The sequence below is a fragment of the Hippocampus comes genome, unplaced genomic scaffold (assembly GCF_001891065.2).
Source record: "Hippocampus comes isolate QL1 unplaced genomic scaffold, H_comes_QL1_v1.1 scaffold1985, whole genome shotgun sequence".
NCBI lineage: Eukaryota > Metazoa > Chordata > Actinopteri > Syngnathiformes > Syngnathidae > Hippocampus > Hippocampus comes.
Window position 1 is genome coordinate 47244 of NW_017806276.1, and position 20466 is coordinate 67709.

At 42.9% G+C, this 20466-nt stretch overlaps 1 long non-coding RNA gene across 4 annotated transcripts in view; it reads left to right on the plus strand.

The window, feature by feature from the left end:
• LOC109507945 (uncharacterized) overlaps window positions 1-20466 on the plus strand; it is a 36524-nt gene that overhangs the window by 7144 nt on the left and 8914 nt on the right. For 2 of the 4 annotated variants that reach the window (XR_002166564.1, XR_002166567.1), the window contains exons 3-5: window positions 3876-3944; window positions 9918-10069; window positions 10161-10302. This is a non-coding gene — a long non-coding RNA (uncharacterized LOC109507945). Of the gene's footprint in view, window positions 1-120; window positions 280-3875; window positions 3945-9917; window positions 10070-10160; window positions 10303-20466 lie in introns of those variants that run through there. The other 2 variants (XR_002166566.1, XR_002166565.1) reach the window with 2 other exon arrangements.

A 20466-nucleotide genomic window follows, 5' to 3' on the forward strand; every position in this document is an offset into this window, starting at 1 on the left:
GAGGGCATATTGACACCCCGTGTTCAAAAGCCAACTGTAGCATGCCAAGCGGCTGTCACTTTTGAAGAGTGCAGGTGCTCTAAAGCGTTGGAGGACTGACAGTGTGCTTGTTTGTCACTCCTTGCAGGTGCCCAGACAGATATAGCAACACTTGGCTAGGATACGAACGTCATGTACCAACCTGCTAACCTCAGCAGGGTGATATCGTGCCAGGGGAGTGCAACTCCACCTCTGTGTGAACTCTGTCACGTCGCCAAAAAGCTGTCCGTTGTCCACGCAGTAAGCTTTTTTGTTTTACATTGTTTGGGTATGTTTGTATTTAGTTGTTCACACAAGGCAAGAGGTAGGACAAAACAATGTCCCCATAGTGGATTTTCAATGTATTCTGACAAGAATCTGGTCAAAACAGTTTTTTTTTGTTTCGTGTGAGTGAGTGCCACGACAATTTGAAAGGTGGGAGGGACATCACCATCAAAACGGTTGCGAAGCTGAGCTGGACCACCAGTGTGTGACCAATTTCTGGGTACCCTCCGTGCTTGATCAAATGCAAAGCTCACATTCATATTGAAATCAGACTTCATCTTGACCGTCGGAGGGTGACTGGGGTCAAGAGCTTGTCACCGTGTGTTTTAGCAAAAAGGCCAATCGCATCAGTTTGACTGGAGAGCTACGACAAATGGTGAGAGCTTTACTATTCAGCTGTACTCTTTTAAAAAAAAATTATAACTAGCTAAAACGTGGATTTTCTTCATCTCAAGCTGATCGACATTCTTCGTGACAAACATTCAGATTTTGTTGAATGATGACAAATGGGCATAGGCAAGAAAGACGCTTCGGAAAGATTTACATTATTGTTAAATTAAACATTATGATGCCTCACTCTTGCTGGATGTATTGTTTAAAAAAAAAAAAAAACGTCCAAATGAAAAAGTCACTTTTTTGCCAACCTTGACAAGTGTTTGTCTGGCCCATTTACAGAGAGTCGATCTCAATCGTAGCTCACCTCCTTGCAGAGGACTTGCAAAGTGGCGAGCTACAAGGTTGAGATGGAGGCTGGTAAAAAAAAAAAAAGTAGTAACCGTGGTAATGAGAGGCTTAATCTGCTTCACAGCAGCACCCAAGCCACCCTCCCTACCCTCAACCAATGGAACACTGATTGCAATGTCAGAGAGGCCACTCTCAGCCCAAAATAACATTTGTTAATTTAAATTCATTTATTTCATGGGTTGCGTTATCTGAAGTTCCCTACAGGTTCGCAATTCCCCATTCTTATTCTCGCGGCATTTTCAAGGTTGCATGAATGAGGATTTTTGTTGTTACGGCCACCCGGTTTGTGCCTTATGATCTTACTAACAGGCCACATCAGAGATTTCGTCAGACCGTACAAATGGGACAGATGTTTGTATTTGATTTCTTGTCTTTAACAGAGAATCAATACCCAGAGAAATGCATGGGTCTGTGAAAAATACAGTGTGAATTCATCTGTAGACCATCATTAGAAGTTCAAGGTTCGAAAAATGGATGGATGGACTTCAGTGCAAAATTTTCCTGAGTATGAAAAACAGAAATGCACTGTTGCACACACTGCTCTTTCCCTTTGTTTAGCTCCAGACTAATACCGATCATAAGCCTTGGGTATCAAGTCACCCTTTCAAATTCCACCCAATCTCCAAACCCTTTGATATCATCAGCTTGAGTCCGTGAGATCTCGCAGGCATACGCCGTCATTAGCATTTGCCAATCTGAGAGCCTGTCAAAGCCTATTAGATATGTCAGAGGACCTGAGAGTGTTGGAGAGGGGGAGGTACCTGGTGTCTGGTGTCAGACCTGTCAACTCAAACCAACCCCCCAGTTTGCTTACATGCCTAATAAAAGTGGACGTTCTGTGCGCCAAGTAGCAAAATCAATGTAGCATGGCAAGGTCAACATCTAGACAGCTACAGTTGCAAATTGGAGGAAGTGGTTCCTGAGTGACTGGGTGAGGGGCTGGAGGATGTGAGGTGCTAACATCCTTCACTTGACCTGTACTTTACTCTGTTGGGGTCACATTGCAATTGAAAACTACGCTCACTGTGAGATGTGTAATAGGAGAAAGCAAGTTATTGTCCAATGTCTTTTGAGTCAACGGGTGAGTTTTTCTTATGTGCTGTAGCTGAACATCCACCAAAATATCAAATGGAGATAGAAACCGACCTCAACGGGCAGTTGTAGTACCAGAATATTTTTTATCTGCATATTTCCACATTTACATATGCATCCATCCATCGAGACAATAGTCAGCTATGTGAACCACGTCACAACCATTGGACCAAAGCTACATACAAATTATCAGCGGAGCATATTGCATTCACTGTATGCATAATGCTGTGCACGTACAACAACATCAAAATGATCAAATATGTCACCCTGGGTGGTATCAGTGTCTGTCTGTCAGCTACTCTGAGTCCACACGCTTGAAGGAGGTGAAATGTGGGTCGGCGCTCCATTCATTCTGGCTGCTGAACAGTCGGGGATACGCTGTTGGAGATTGCAGAGCATGCTGCCCTGAGGCAAGGACATTATTCATTGTTGCATCACCATCCATTGTCCGAATATGTCCACACTCCGGGAACCGAGTCTCGGAGAAATGGAGGCCCGCATTGCTGTTTGCCAGCTACATATGGAAACAAACTGACAGAAGCATACAATGGAATGTTGGGACGTATCATTCCTGCTTCTCCTATTGCGAAGAATCCCTCAATACAAGGAGTATTGTGCACCCTGACAAAAAGGATGAAAGGTGTTTCAAAGATGTCACATAAGGCTTGGGTATCAATAGAGGGTGTAGAATAGGTTTCCTCACTTGTTTTGACACCTCACGTTATTCATGCAAATGGGCGTTCGTCAAAAGTTAATACATTCGCATTTGCGTTGGGTGCACCTGTTTATCCGCGTGGGTCTATTTATTAAACACAATGATCTCTTTTCGAAAGGGAGTCGAGTGGTGGGTGGAGGGAGGCTGCGCGGGGGGTGTTTCGAAAATGTTTGCATGCCGGATGATTTGAAGTAAAATCCATGGATTGAAGCCGCCTTCGCTTTGATGTCTGACATGTGCGGTGCAGAATTGTATGTAGGTTAGCAGAAAGCTTTTCATTCCTGTGCAGTGTTTTCAGTCTGACAAGGAGGAATACAAATCAGCCACCCCAGAATTTGTGGGTGACTACCTTGTTGCATGTAGACAAACACTTTCATCAGAGGAAGTGTGACGGGGATGTTATTTATAAATCAAAAGTGGGATTTCAAAGCTCCAGCGACAAATGATCAGCTATGGCATATGGCAAATCTAGGACTGCATGTCCCATGACTCAGGTTGCCAGTGCAACATTTTAAAATGTATTGCATCTCATGAACTCTTTCATTGTTCCAACTGAAGAAGTTTGTGCTTCTGTTTGTCTGGAGACAAGCAATCTGTGCAAATGGGGCCAAAATAATAGAAGGGGAAGGTCTGGGGCAAACAGAAATAAAAAAAATAAATGACAAGGGAAGACAGAGAGCGCTTACTAGCACTTGTGTCTGTGTGGTGAGCGTGAGACGATGGCAGCTGTGGCAACAGAATACATTTGAATGCTGATTTTGGTTAATAAATAACTTTGTGAACTCAAGCACCTGGTCCAGTTTCTTGTGCAATGCAGTGGGGGGGGGGGGGCTGTGGCAGCCCTCGACAGTTGAGGTGAAACAATCATTTTAATCAGGCATTTTTACTGGTCACATTGTGGAGGCAAACTATTTTATTTAATACTCCCAGTGCTGCCTGTGCCTTCTTTTTTTAATTTTATGTTCGATTCTTTTATTAAACCAACTCCTCTGTAACATTTTTTTTTTTTTTTACCCAACAGCTGGAAGCGTCCAGTCACTCTGTGGGGGAGGACTGCTGGAGGGGTCTCAAGATTCAGCGGACCCAAAATGTATATGAATGTAGTGACACACAAGGCAGTGCTTTCCAAATCTGGGTTACACATTAAGCATGTAAATATCCCAGCAGCACTCCAATTAAAACATGCCACTACTTAATCCAATGCACCACCCCCCAACTCTCTTTGACTCCCTCCCTCTTCTCATTAATATTCACAGTATGCTCTGTCACTTTTCCCGGGCCTTAACTCTTGCTCTCAGGGCAAACTGCGCCCCTGCTGGGAAAGAATGAAGACCAGACACCCCCACCCCCCCCACCCCACCCCCACTCGCCCTATCATTAGACTAATTTCCTAAAACCTCAGGGTGTACTAATGAGAAATTTTAATTAATATTCTAATTATTTTTTTTAATAATTGTCTGTGCCAAGTGATTACTGTATAGTCTTTCATTCTGCACTTGGTTCCGATTGGTGAGGGTAGTAAAAGTTTCTTATATTGTTTTTTGCCATTCTACTCCACATGTTCAATGATCAAGAGTAATTAGAATGTCTTTGATCACCCAGGGTGCCCTCCTAACTCATTTAGCTTAAGTGCATGTGACATTCTATCTCATTGTTTCACATCCTCATCCCTGAGGTCACTGAGAAGGAAATGGAGGAGCTGTTAAAATGCTAAACGTGAACGACCACGGCTGTTAATGGAGCTGTTGGATGCAAATTATATTTAAAAATGTACTTGTTAGCAAACTCTGCCGGACATCCGCAGCAGCTGACCAATTTATTTGGACATCGAGGCTGCAGAGACGAGCCAAATACACTGTCATCCGGGAAACACACGGGCAACCATTCAGAGAACATGAAATGAGGCTCGAATGACTTGAGGTTGATTAACACATGCTTCAGAGACTAACAAGGCTTTGTTGTCTGTAATTTCCAAATTACATTCCAACATTTTCTATTCGAAACCAGGTCGTATGAGGTTTTTTTGCAGTTATAATTTCACACCCCTCCACTGCAGTTTGATTGGTCTCTCGCAAACTTGTGCACTACTGTTAGTCAAAGTGAAAATGTAACGAAACCCTCTGTGATGATTCATCCATGGATCGACTCTATGCGGTGAATATTTCCTGCAGAGTCTCCACAGCGAGTCTTTAATTTTTATGCATTTACCTTTGCCCCGTGTAGCTTATTTAGTCGGTTGAAAGCAAAAACTGGGCTTTTGCTTGCAAAAACATTGGGCTCACTTCTCCATAGTGTTGTTGAGTTGGCCTTTACATGCACTGATGCTACGGTCACAGTCTTTGCTTGAGACCTGACATGAGAAGGGGTGGGGGTGTGGTCGTGTCGAAGTGACAGTGAGGCAGAGCTGTGTGTGAGGAGGGCAAGTTCTAAGTGGTGGTCTAATCTTACCTGAGAATGATCCTACAGGTGTATTGCAGACTGCGCTATTTTTGGTCAAATTGTGAATTGTATTTGACTTCAGCGGTTCAACAGCATTTCTGGGGCTTGGAAATGACTAACGCACCCGATTGTCAAACAAGCTGTTCTCTGAAGCTCCTTGTTAGGCAGTAAGGCATGTTCATGATCTCAACATTTTTACAGTCCCTTTTGGAGTGCAAATACGAATGTCATTCTTGATTATCTTTTTCTCCTCAGTCGCGACACTAAAAATGGTAATGAAAGCCGCAAACAGCGATCTGGCGTAATTTAAATTGCCCTCTTTTTATCTGAGGGACTAAGCTCACAGCAGCATCCCAGACCACCCATGCATATATAAAGTTACATTTGTCGGGATCCTGCGTGCGTGTTCCTGACTTCATTAGAATTGAACCCTGCACATAAATGTCCTCCCTAGAAATTAGCCTAATTGTAAAAGCCGAGATGAGAACAGACCCGCAGCCTCCCCGTGGGCATCCAGTATCGGGTGTCGCAGAGTTTTAATGGCCCTTTACATCAACGCGCGAGTGCGGCAGTGGATCGACTGGCAACATTTGGCGCTGTTTTATGGGTTTCCTCGGCATCAAGATGTCCCTCGTGCCCATGTCATACAACAGCAGGCATCAGCTCCGAGGAAGAGCCCCCTTGCCGATGAAGCGGGAGCGTACGTTTCTCGTTTATTGCTTATATTCCATATTCTCTAATGGTTATGGGCGCAGTCATTCAGAGGGTTGCCGAGGGAGACATCAGTCATGATGCTGCGTGGCTTATGTGAGCCCTACCCGAGAATTTTATCGAGCGACGTGTGTTAGTTTGTGAATGCACGGAGCATGGAGGGCGGGAGAATTAGGGCCCCCGAGATGATAGGTGTATGTGGTTCCATGGCTCTCCATCTTTCAACGGTGAAATTTCTGAAACTAAGCCTTATTATCCTAAACATATCACCGCTCGCTGTGTTCAAAAGCTTTCACCAGGTCACTGTTAAATCGTTGTGACAATAGTGTGCAATAAACAGTACAGTATAACGTCTGAGCCAAGACGGCCAAAGGAGTCCCTGTGGCCTGGTGTTATGAGACAGACTTGGAGGGGGGGAGGGTCTCAAGATTAAAGGCCAGATTGACACTTTTTTTTTTCCCCTTCCAATATACTGTAAATATTACTGAACCCAGCAACTACATTGTCACAGCATAATGCTGAAATGCAACGTGGCATTTTGCAAAAACTCTCTTCCCAGTGTCCCCTACAATTGCTGTGAAGGCACCCTTCCATACATCTCGCATGGTGATTGGTTTGGCTGCTATCTCTGGGCGGCAGTTCTGTTTGCGCACTGCCTATATGTGTCAGAAAGGAGCATAATGTTAATTTCATGATCTGTCACACCTCTCTGTGCCTCTCTGTGATGGGCAGTGACGACGAGGTCTGGGCTTCCTTATCGCTTCGTTCATTCCTGTCCACCTCTGCCGGGCAAAAGTATCATCACTTATACGGGGGATCAGGGCTGAATTGGTTTCCATCTGCTATCAAGAATGGGTCCACTCACAGTGAAGATTATTTTGATGCTTTGACTCTCTGAGTCAATAGCCTCTTTTAGAGAGAGGAGTTTGCTTGTTTGATGGTAGCGAAAACTTTTCCATGTATTCAGAATATATATATATATATATATATATGATTTTATTTTCTCAATGTATGTATGTCCACTTGTGCACGTGTGTTTTTTAAATCTGCTCATTGCTGGAAGTGTATGCAATCTATCATCAATCAAATTCCAACTCTTTGTAGAAGAGTCATTCTGAATTTGTCAACATGTGGTTCTCGGTTGTTTGCGCAACAGGATGATGCTCTGATGAAAAAAAGGTGATCAACGACAGCCTGGGGAGCAGACTAATGATGTATTATGGACCTTGTTTTGTTTTTTCTGAACCATGAGCTCTGTGCCAGAAAGCCTTCCCCTTTCCTCCCACTCTTTGGGTCTGCTAGGAGAACACAGAGGGGAAAACACAAAAATAAGAGCCTGGAAAGCGAGATGGGAGGAAAGATGAGAACTCTCCCACCCATTTTAGAACAGTTCCCACATGCTGGGCTTTCAGTGGGAGGACTTGGTTATTACAGTAGTTTGTCAAGTGTTTTGTTTGGAACCATCGCTGTATCTTGCATGTTTTTTTTTTTTTTTTCCCAGTGCTGGTTAATTGTTGGAGAGCAATCAGATTTGATTGCACCGAGTTCACCCTCAAAGCAATTTCAGCCTCTCACTGGGTGCTTTAAAAAGCTCCATTGTCTTTCACATGAATGATGGACACGGTGCACGCTAATGACCAAGCATTACGTCTACATATATATTTATATATGAATGACCTAGCCCCAAAGCATGTTGAAGACAATTTTCTTCATTTTTTTCAAGCTGGCACAAGTAAAAATTATAATTTGTCTTTGTAGTTTTACAATATGTCCATGGATTCATTCATTCTTTTTTTTTTTTTGTCCCGCTTGTCCTCATTAGGGGTGCCAGAGAGCTGAAGCCCATCCCGGTAGACTTTGAGTGTGACATATTTACACATATGGACAATGTAGCCTTTAATTAACCTAATGTTTTTGGAATGAGGCAATAAGCCCTTGTGCTTGGAAACAAATACGTACATGCACACACACACGAACACACCCCACACGGGGAGCTGAGATCCAGACCAAATAAAAATATGATACAGCATAAACAATAATAATGATAATGTTGTCTAATACTGGAGGGAAAAAAAGTTCATCTTGTGTTCAGAGCTCATGTTTTGTTTTTTGTTTTAATTTTGAGGGATTTGGAACAAAGGTAAACACGAGGACTGGTTTGTATGGGTTGTGTCTTTCGACTCCAGTCAGGGGGCGGCACACTCAAGAGACCAGGTGGAAAAATATGTCGAGCAAATAGAGCAGAAATTCTCTTGTTGTGGGTAATGACTTTCCATAACATGCGGTGAATATGAAAGGGAACCCCCCACCCCCCCATTCCTTTCCCTAAGAACCCCCTTTTCATCTCACTCCTCTCCTGTCTATTTTTCACTTTCCAGTCAAAGCCATCTGCAGTGCATATGCACCAATAGCCTTCAACCACTGACAAAATGGCATACCTATCCAAACACGTCAAAAATACATTCATTGTTAATTTATACTTTATACTTACTGTACCACAACCAGCAATCGCCTTCAGTGTATAAAAAGCAAGTGCCAGTCCGTTGGAGGTCGCATCGCTGTTCCTTATTATCCTATTATGCCCGTTATATACTTTTACTGGGTCCAAGCAAACAAATTGCCTCGATATCGTGCTGGATCATATTTTCACATTGACCTAATTTGGGCTCTAGTCACGGCGGCTTACCAAAAGTGGTTTGTGCTTCGCTACGGTTCCCACAACATTTGACCTCAAATGTGGCGTTTACAATTTTCAAAACCAAATCATATGTCATATGTGTTAAAACTATCAGTATTACTTAGTGCATGAATGAAATGACCAATGTAAAAAAAATTGAGTGGTCTTCGGCCCCATCTTCTACCTTTAATCATAGATTTTTAAGAACCCAACACGCCCAAGGAAAAACAACCAATCAGAGACAGGATAGGAAATGAGGTGCATTCACAATCTAACGGGAGCTATGAACAATATGTTACCAGACAAAAAAAAAAAGAACTAAATGAGCTGCTTTGCCACAACCCCCACCACCACCCCCTAACCCCCAGAGCTCATTTTGTTCTGCCAAACATTCAGATCTGCATTCATCATATTTTATGCAATATCATCACCAGATCGGAAAAAATGTGCAAGTACTCTATTGTCCCACAAATTACATCTCGTCAATAACAGGAACTAGAACGGAGATTGCCACATACTGTACAACCCAACCTTCATGACCTCCTCCCCCGTAATCAGTAAAAGCAAAACACCGGAGGCAAAAAGAGAGAAAGGGCCGTCATTACCTTGGGTAAGGTGTTCCTTTTGATTCATCAGGAAAAGGTTCTGCATTAATGGAGTCATTCTGACTCGTCTTCTACTTCAAAAGAGACAAAAACAAAGACAATGGAATGATAGCCGCAAGCCCCAACATTGGATTGCTATACATTACTGGAGACAATTTTTTTTTTATGCTGTTGCATTCATGTTGAAAATGCAATACTACTGAGCGACTGATGGCATTCAGCTGTCTGAATGATTTCATGAACTAGATCGCACTTATTGTCAACAATAAGAGCAATTGCTCTATACTGTGTGATTTAACAGCCACCCAAGTCTTCTAATTGGTGCGTTTCTCCAACACAAGCAAACAGACGAGCTCTGATGACAATCAAGCCAAAATGAGCGTGGTGAGCTGCAGGTGCCGAGTGCTTGAATCTGGTAGCAGAGGATTTCTGCGCTAACTCCATTGATTAGCAGCAGCCACCTTTTGCCACGCAATCAGCAGCTCGCACACACCGTTGGAATTAGCCACTGACATCTGCTTCTTGGCTTTGCATCACTGTCAAATTATGATAAACTCGCTTGAATGACCTTGGTGTTCAAATTGGTGCTTTGTATCGTCATGAACTGTTTGTGTTGACTGTTGACGCCCAGGAATGTTGGTGGAGAGAATGACATGGAGACCACCAAAAACACAGAAACAAAGGAATCTTGTGTGGGTTGAGGAGAGCACAAAAGCGGTGAAATGGCGCCCATCATCGATATCAGACTACAGTCATGACATTTGAGAAGCTTCGGGAGAGGAGGTGACTCGTGAGAGAATAGAGAATGCATGATCCAGGGAAACACAGATCTTTTGCTTGTCTGACTTATTCATTTCTTTCCTCGTGTTTGCAGCTGCACAAATCCTCGACTGAAAGACACAAACCCCAACTCAACATCACAGACGACTTAAGAATCGAGTGCGGAGGGCTGACTGAAGCAGCATATTGTTGTTACACGCGATTATTGCCACCTCCCCAGAGTACCAACAAGCAACGTAAGTCCTCTGCCACAATTCTTCAAATTCTTAGCCTTAGTACAAAGTATCAAGAAAATGATTTAAAGTTCGACGATGGAAAATTAAAATTCACATTGGCTGCTTGAAAGATGCCGGTTTACTTTCTTATAAATAAATAAGCATCATGGCTACAATATGTGCTTGACACACTTTCTAGCTTGATATCTTTTGAAACTTTGTGATCTTCAAGGTTATTACCACGTGGATTCCAATTCTTTGATGATACTATTTTAGGTCATGTTTGTCATGCTGAATATGTAAATCTTCACTGTTTACCAAGATGATGCATATTTGGTTTTGTCTGTAAAGAAATCCACAAGGGGCGTAACCCCATTAGCGCACTACAGGATAAGCACACAGGGGCTCAGGGGAGATCATTATGAATAGGCTGTTTGCTCCCCTCCGATATGTCATTAACAATGCGCAGAGAAGAATTAGTTCAACAATGGTTGTCTTATTGTGGTTATTGTTGAGGCTCGATGCCATTCACTTCACACTGTCAGAATTTTGCACCGTATTTGATTTCTTTTCTGCAATATTGTAAATTTTGAGTCCAGTATGTCGGTGTAAAACTATCGCTTACCAGGATGGCTTGAACAAGGGAATTAACAAGTGGTGGAAATAGAATTTCCTGTTCCTTCTTTACGGTCTTGGTTTAAGACTTTTAGGTAAGATGTGTTTTTGGTTTGGCAGGAAAATGGAATCGGGATGAGCAAAGGCATATGTGTGGTTTTGCACATTCCCCATGCGAGCTGTGAGTTTGCGCATGACAGCTTTATATTTACACACGAAGACGACACGACCGTAGAAGGATTCCATGAGGGATGCACCTCTGATTTGTATTCCCCCCAACAACAGAGAGATGAAATGAGAAGAAAAGCAAATATGTGTGTTTTGGTGATAAAATGGGCAAAGAAAAAGAATGAAAAGGCTGTCCGCCGCTTGTGACGATGGCAGTCACTTTGATTGGCGTTCTTTTGTAAATGACATGAATTCGCTGGAAGGAACAGGTGGGGAACTGGTTGTGTCCGTTTTGTGGAGCGTCTGGAGATGGTTCCCAGAGGCAAACGGGCAAGCGTTCAAACAAATGCCAGCTTCGTTTATCGGAACCCTGCCTCATCTCGCCATCTCGCCGGCGCTTGCCAAGTGGTTCACAGGCTGCTGCGTGCGAAAGGCGCAATTTCATGGGCCGTTGGCCAAACTTTCTGAATAGACGGGCTCAAGTTTGTTCAGTCATATCATTTAAGGATGTAGGTAATGCAGCGATGGTCAGATTCGGTTGCGTAGCTTCAGATTCCACCCCTGATTAGTTGACTATTTTGCACCCCAGTTATTGCTATTGTTAGCACGGACTGGACTTTGGCCCCTATTTTTTGAGCCTTTTTTTTTTTTCCTCATTTGTCTCAATGGAACAACCTTTGCCTTTGGAATGTTTACGCACGATTGATTTGACAGCGTATGTTGTGTCACAGGTACCAGTAATCCTGAAATCAAAAGTATGCCGATTGCGGAAAATAAATGAAGTGACAAATATTGAAGGACAATTTTGGCTTTCTGTTGTTGATTGGTTGTGTATAGCAGAACAAATTTACCAACATTTACTGCTGTTCGCTGTGTAAATAGCCTTGACAAGGATAAGGTAGCAGCTGGTCAGCGGCGTTTCCATTTGGAAATGAAAATGCTTTCACACATAAGCGGAGAAGCACACATACGCACACGCACAAAGCGGTATGAAATAGCCTCAAGTTGTTTCAAAAGTTCCAGATGAGCAAAACTTTTGAAGTTGTTGGACGTAAATGTTCTCCAGGTTTCGCGGTGGGATGACTGGGCTAGCCTGGAGTCCATATTCTGCTTTTGATGATTCAATACCTGATCCAAAGGATTATGGTGCTCAGACGGGACCCATAGGATGAAAGGTAGCGAGAAAAAGTGTGAAGCATGAGAGGGGGGGGAGGGAAAAAATCTCATAAATGTGACACCTCGCTTACCTTGTCATATACTTGGTTTCCTGTTGCTGTCACGTCTAATTTGATGGAAGGAAACTTTCCCTGCTGGCACGATGCGCTCGTGTTATGGGCTTTTTCTGCAGGTGCAAGTTGCATATGAACAAAAGAGACAAATGGGACTCAAACGGAGCTTGAGGGCATCGCGGTCTTTCATTAGAATGCTGATCCAGTCAAATGAGCCTTGAAAACACAAACTTGGTGAGGAGGAGTTTGCTTGCCTAGTCAGGATTTTGCATTCATCCAACCGAAAGGGCAGTCCCGACGATCGTTTTTCCTTCTCTTGCTGTCTTGCTATTGTTCTGCCCCGTGGCTTCGTCAGCATTTTCCTCCCATCGGAAAGCGTGGGATTATGCAAGACGGGCGGCATCAAATGATAGGTAACTTACCCCTTCTCTTGTCTTTAAGTCTCCTAAATGCTGAGCGTGTATATCCGCGAAGCCTGGAACAACACAACAGTCAAGTCGGGCGAGCATTGTCAGCGCGTACGTGCACGCGTGCTGCGCACGTTCAGTCATTCACACATGCAGCAGTGCTTTTTCTGCATCAAGGTCGAACTGCAGAAGAAAACATGAAGCTGATATACGCCACAACGGCCATGTTGGGCATGGAGTATCTTATAAGCCGTTACAGTGTCTGTCCTTAAACCATTCTTGCATGTATTGTCAGTTTCTTGACGAAACAGCAACATTGGATCCATTGTGTTGAAATTTTCCTGCGCATGAAAGCGCGGGCCAAGTCAATTGAATACTTGTGAACTCAGCCCCGGGTGGCAGCAGCAACATAATATGCAGGTTCTTCTTTCATCATTTTTTTTAAATAGAAAAAGCAATGAATACTTTTAAAAATAATCACAGGAAAAATGGATGAAAAGTCCAATGATTCTTCCAAGGCTGAACAACTATTATTATTTCTGGTTGCAATTTGACGTCCACCTCCTTCGCATCCCAATACAAAATCTTCATGGGTACAGTGACTTTATGCAAGATGCTGAGTAACATCGATCAGCCTCGTCAATATATAGCACCGCCTGGCACGGCCATACTAGTGCACGATTCTTTTTTTGTCTTATTCCCGATGAAATGTTTTGACTACTGTATCGGCGGCGCAGGCCCTCCGTGGCATGTCCCGAAACCTCATCTGATGCTTTTCAACTCAAAGTGTATTGATTATTGGGTGTCAGTGAGTGAACCGTCGCTCAGGCATTGTGTCTTATCTGTGGCATTGGAACTAACCGTGTCCTTTTTAGTTGATGAAATCGCTCTATCCCTGCCCTTTTAAACGATCCACTTCAATACTTGTTCCGTGTGTTGGAAGTTTCTTTGATTCAATTAGATGAACTTGTCTGCAGTGCAGCTCATAGATCCTACCAAACCAGTTTGTTTGCATTTGACCAAAATGATGAATTATTCATTCGATTGTTTGCAATGCTTGTCGATTTGTTCACTCGAAATGTTGCCAGCACGGCAATTACAGAGATCCGGTTTAATACGGAAACACGTATCCAGCTGGTAAGCCAATGATCCAATAAACATACATTGCCTACTTTGCCAATTCAAATGGATCCAATATTACATCCAGTAAATACTTTGCTCTGTTTAATAACACTATTAAAGTTTACTGTGCGATCAAAAGACTACCCAGAGCCCTTGGTAGCGGTGCAAAAACAAAAGTGGATCGCAATTTGCACCACATCATCAGTACTACTCTGTTTTACTGTCAGCGTAATGACCCACTGTGGTAAACAGCTTAATAATGCGGCTGCAGGTACGACGCCTTTAATTCAGCCATTCAAGTTTGACGTGGGTTCATAGTTTGTGTATTACTAACGCATCTTTAACATTGCTGCGCTTGGTAAAACACACCAACAGTGCGATGTAACGTTGCAGCCTCTTCCCATGCACGATGCGTCACCCTGAATTACACTTCGGTGGCTGCACAGTAAACCAAACAGGCTCAAGTAGAGCCTTGCAGGCAGTCAGTCATTCTGCCCAGCAACACCTTATCCCAAGCATGACAGATAAGTGTGTTTGTGTGTGTGTGTGGGGGCGTGGGGGTCGTTGAGGGGATGCGGTGTGCAAGGAATGGATGGCTGGGTTCGATGTTTGGGAGTGAAGGAGTGGTGGGCTACTTGAGCTTTAGCTGTGGAGGCACTCAAGTGTTTTCCTTGCATATTTTTCAGACTGAATCGTGCGTCTCCGCAGATTTAGAGGTTGGGTGTAGATTCTCCTGGTGTGTTATTGTGTTTGATTTTCACAATAACAAACGGGCAATATCTTGTAAAGCACACAGTAGCTTTGGCTTCATTTGGCTTCATTTAAAATCATATCTAGTGTGGCAAATATGCCAACATCTAACTTGACACAGCCAGAAATGTTTAAACAGTAAGTGAAATTGCTGCACAATAGTTGAGCGGCAAGCGCAATTGCGGGAAACACCTGGCCGACTGACGCATTGCTATAGGTTACGAGGAGCCGCAGCTCGATGTGGGGAGCAGCTAGAAGGAGGAGGGAGGTGTGGCAGAGGGGAAAAAGGAACTTTCAGTGGAGCAGAGTCCATGACAGTTTGGGCACGTGGGGGAAGGCAGGTGGTTCAGTCGTGATAAGGAATGAAAGAGGCAGAGAGACACACGGAGACTTGTGATGGCTTATTCTTAAAAGAACTGAACATGAGAACCCATGACTGGTTCCGGTCAGCAGTTGAAACAGATTCATGGATGAAAGAGAGGAGGGACGTGGCGTTCGTTGTCAGTGGTGGGGAATGCTCACGTCGGTGTCTTGGGAAGATAAACGAGGAAGCTATTCCCAGTGTGCCCATTTCTATCTCTTTGTCTTTATACACCGCGAAAGCGATTTGAGATTAAACAAATCGATTGAAGGCTTTTTCAGTCTTTCATCTTAATGCCGTGAGTTTCACCCAAATGCTCTCGAAGAACTGTAATCATCCAAGCGTCTATTTTCAGGGGCTCATCAGCAGAATGACTGATCAGAATTTCTTTTCCTCTGTCGTCTTGTCCTCTGCCAGATCTCATAAGAATAAAGCCCATCGAAGACAATGTCCCCCCAACCGAGCAGAGGTTTGTTCCGGCCTCTCAAGGGTGACAAATAAACGCAGTGCTTAATTGCTTTGTTGTATTTGTACACAAGAACAACCCATGTATACACTACATGGTTGCTGGTGGTGGTGTGTACTATCACATAACATAAACTATCTTACTTTGTAAGTACAGAGAGTAAACGTAGAGGCAGCGCTTTTACATCAAGCATCATCAAGGTTGCAATGCCGTGTCGCAGTTCTGTCTTCAATTTGTGAAAATACAACGAGACACAATATCTATAATCATGGATACAATTCAGCGAAACTGTTAATCCTATACGCTGAAGAGTTATATCCATATCCTGCGCAAACCTCCCCCCCCCAAAAAAAAGGAGTTTGATCAATTGTATTCAGAAGTGCTTTGTTGTGGTGAGTTTTCAAAACTGCGGCTTCAAATCATATGCTACAAATCAAGCTGCGGATGTTATTTTCACAAGAATAGTCGATACTCTATATGATTTCACAATGCCGGATGGAAGAGTACACACCAACCTAATCAAAAAATAAATAAATAAATAAATAAAAAATACATCCGACAACATGAAGAATGAATTGAATTAGGGCTGTTATAACATCAAAATCACATTGAGATCCGGGTTTGGGTAAGAGCTGGCTGCAACACGCAACAGATGTTTGAGCAGGAGATGATGGATTTTCAAATCTTGTTAAATCAGTCTCGTTTGGCTCCGCGTGTGCAATTGTGTGCGCGTGCGCCGAAAAGAGACAGGAGATCATCAGATTAATAACTACCTCTTTTATTAAGAAAACACCGTGACTTTGTTTGTTCATCTGAGCATGACCAACTAAGCCAATACACTCGTCGCCGCAGAGCTGATTATTGTCCATTATGTTTGTTTGGAGGACTTCGGTCGGACCCAAACGGATTAGGGCTGATTTAAAAGACTAAAGAAAGAGGGGATTTGAGGGGAGTGTGCAGTTGTGTACAGAAGTGGTTCCTGAAAGTCGGAAGCAAACACTTTTAAATCAGTCTGGTACTGTATAGCCCTTGTTGCCTGGTGACTCTGTTGCTAGCTGCTCTGACAATGCAAGAGGATAATGAAATCTCTTGCTGTTCCGAGTCTCCAGGCAATGTCACAAACAGAAGAGGGGAAATAAATAGACTTCAAGTCTTTGTAGCCTGTGGATTACAACTCACTTAATAACCCCTTTTGCTCTTTGGGACATTATCAAGTATGACGAGAAAAAAGGAATCAATTCCCACCGGAACCTCTGCTAGGACTGTAAAAGTTGCCTGTTATATATTTTGTGTGTGTGTGTGTGTGTGTGTGTCTTCACTTTTTATTCACGCAAAATCACATGAGAAAACACGAACAAAGAAAAGGAGTGGAAAAAATTGCAGGCGCTCAATGGCCACAACAACTTAAAAATTCAAAGCGAAGCAGTAGGAGGGGCTATAAATGGGACATTGGCTTCATTTATTTAGTATTGAACCTTATTCTTAGCATTCTTTCTTAGTGCGCTGCACTGTATTCCCTTCATCATCTCTCTCTCTCTCTCTCTCTCTCTCTCTCTCTCTCTCTCTCTCTCTATATATATATATATATATATATATATATATATATATATACACACGACGGTTGCCAGCCAATCGCAGGACACTGTTTATTTCCCTTAACTTCATTTTCTTCACACTGAACTTTGATCGCAGTCAGTTTGAGTAATATTCGAGCCAGGCTATTGTTGCTCACTGGCAATTTCAGCCGCTCTGGTCCGCTTCTCCGTTCATACCTGTCATTAGTGAAGAGGAGGCTCTTCCTCCTCTGGGCAGGTCACCTCGTGGAAGGTGTGAGGAGAATCTATTACAGCCACCTTTGGGTTTCTTCTCAGGGGCAATGAGGACCTATGAGGATCTCCGTTCGTTTTTGCTGCATGAATGTGAATGTATCCATCGCCTGCCCGCTTTGCCGAACTATTTATTTTCAATATTATTTTCACTGCTGCCACTGTCTGCTTATTTCTTTCTCTTCCTTCCTTCGTTTTACGTAATCTATTCTATACAGACCTGGCGGCGTGGCAATTACTAGAAGCAAAGGAAACAACAGCCGCGTTGAAAAACAATACAAGAGAAATACGTGACTGTCAAGTGATGACTTGGGGCTCGAGCACACAGACGCGATAAACATGGATCATGCATAGCTGCGTCGTGTTATTTTGTGCATGTGAAAGCATCCTCGCCGTGCTTCATATTAGCTGTTGTGTTCATTAGCTCGGCGAAGAGATTAGACGTTCAGTCGATCAGGGTGACGGGTTAAAATGTGACTCCCGTCTGTCTTGTAATTACGTAAACTAGTGAGCGAAGACCAATGTTGGACAGAAGTTTGAAGAAACACGGTACAGTGCAAAACTCCTACCACTTGAATTCAAAGGAATCATCTTTCAATGGTATTGGCAACCGGGGGGAAAAAAAAAAGAAAGATGTGGCCCTTGTGTATCCATGGTTACGTTGGTTTTATTGCTGTTTGTTTTGGGCAGTCGGCGCAATAAAAGTGCTGTGAGAGAAATGAATAGGCACCGGGTGCAGTTCCAAAAGGAAGCTCATAGAATTCTCGTGGAAAAAAAAGAAGCCCTCCTTTTCAAAGCCATCTGCTTTCTAAGGGTCTCGTGATTGGATTGCCCATGAATGCACGCGTTCATCATGTTTTAGTTTTCCAATTAAGATTCAGAGTGCAAGAACCCTCATGTCTGCTATTAAAAAAAAAAAAAAAAAAAAAAAAAAAGCCAAATGGAAAATTAAGGGTCTCTAGTAGCAGGCTTGATCAAGCTTGGCCTCATTTCGGTGTTAATGAAATATAGCGGCGACGACTCATGCATGTTCAGAGGAGGCGGGGGGAAAGGGGAAAAGTGCACGGTGAAGGGAAAATAGGGTGTGTCAAGGCACAAAATGCACGTGAAGGCTTCATTTATTCGATGGCGGAAATCGTACACATTGTCCTGGTTAGAAATGTCTCTTGATGCTGATCATGTATTATCGGACATCTTTTGAAGACGAGTTCATCTTAAGGGAGAAATACTTGGCACGTCCAGTCCAGACTGATCACCAATGCGGGGAATTGGAACACACACAAATTGACACAAACAAAAGGGCACAGACAAAGTGGAACATTATTGTTCAATGCTGAACACTGTTGAATGTTGCTGATGTGACTCAAGGTTCCAGTGAGAAATCAAGACAGGACAAAGCTTTTCTGCACCGGTGAAAGCATGTAAGCGTGCAAAGTTCTTCACCGGGAAACATATAGCATAGTCTTTTATTTTTTTAATGCTGAGTTCTTTTTTTTAAGGTTATTTATAAGTTCTTTTTTTAAGGTTATTTATAACTATCGGGAGCCGATGATGATGTGTTAAAAGGTGTTATGATGTGAATATGCATAGTTTTGCATGAATCCATCATGTCATTCCGCATCGTTAATGTTCAGGAAAGTGTTGAAATGTACATCAGTGAAAAGAAATTACAGGCTTCTTCTTCTGATTTATTTGTTTATTTATTTTATCAGTTTGCCGTGATAAATACTGACTCGGATTGTAAATAATGAATATAAAGCATCACACACCTTCTCGAATCAAGCAAAGAATAAGGATGAAACCCAAATGTAAAGTTAAGAGAATTATGGATGGTAGAATTTACCCAAACCATTTTTTTTACATTTCACTGAACTAAATTTAAAGGAGATAACACCAAATTAAGACATTTGACTCATCAGTGAGAGTGCGAGCGTTTGGGGAAGGGCTCCCGTGAGAGCTGGTTGGAAGTCGGCATCGCACGGTGAGCTGCGCTCATTTAGGTATTCACCCTGGAGGACCCGAACTCCCTGATGTCTGCCACTCAGAAACCAAGTTCTGTTGAGAGAGAGGCTTTGTCTTCTACTTGCAGAGAGGTGCCTTTCTAAACATTGTGGTTAAAAATGCAATTATAATCTATATATATTTTTAAACACAGGTTTGCTTGTAATTGAGTCCACGAAACCCCCATAGAATGAATTCATAGGCACATTTCAGCCACATTGTGAAAAATCTGAAGTTTGAAATGAAATGTTCATGATGGAATTGCTGTCCCCCTGCCACCCCAAATGCTGCAATAGAAATAGACTATCGTATTCATCTGGTTTATTGATTTTATTTTCTGAAATGTTATTGTACTCTTTGATTTCCTGTCTAAATGTATGAGATTATTTTTTCCCTCGGGGTGAAATCATTGTTTGCAAATAATGAGGAATAAACTTGAGTAAATGTAGCCACCCAAACTGCAGCAGTAATGATCATTCATGGTGACAGCCCAACACTTATCCAGGCTAATATTCATCATCTGCCTTTCCGAAGGCGTGTTCAACAAATTGGACGGGAGACGTGTCTCTCCAATTATTATTTAGCAGACTGTGAGGAGGTGCCATAAAAGCTAAATGCACCCTGCGCGTGAGTTATGCAGCAAACATGAAATTAGACACACATCAGTGTCCAAGGGCAGACAAATGGGATGACGAAATGCAGTCAAGCGTCGAAATCCGAAAGCGCAACATTTGCCGCATTTGAGCCGTTCCTGATTGCCATCGATTTGACCGCATAGGAAATTTTATTTTGAAATGGATTTTGGGTGAACGATGACACCAGATGCTTAAAAAAAAAAAAACTCTCTTGATTCATTAAAAAGTCACTGTCACCGGAGACGAGGTGGGGACGGAGGTTAATCCTTGCTCATAATGTGTGCGTGTGTGTGTGTGTGTGTGTGTAACGTTTCTGACACATTTCGGACATTCACTGTTTTTCCTTGATCATTTCTAATCCATCTGTCCGTCTGTCATCGATCACAGGGTGTTAGTATAAAGCAGCTGGATCTCTCTCTCTCTCTTTCTCTAATTCCTATATAAAATCATTTCATTTCAATCCCGCTTCTCTCTCTCTCTGTTTCCATCAATCCTTTATCTTTTCCTTCACGCTTATATTGATTTTCCCTAACACGGAGCATGACGCCTATCAATATTTCCCGCCGCGATGGCCAACAGCCATTCACCGGCGGGTTGAACACCAA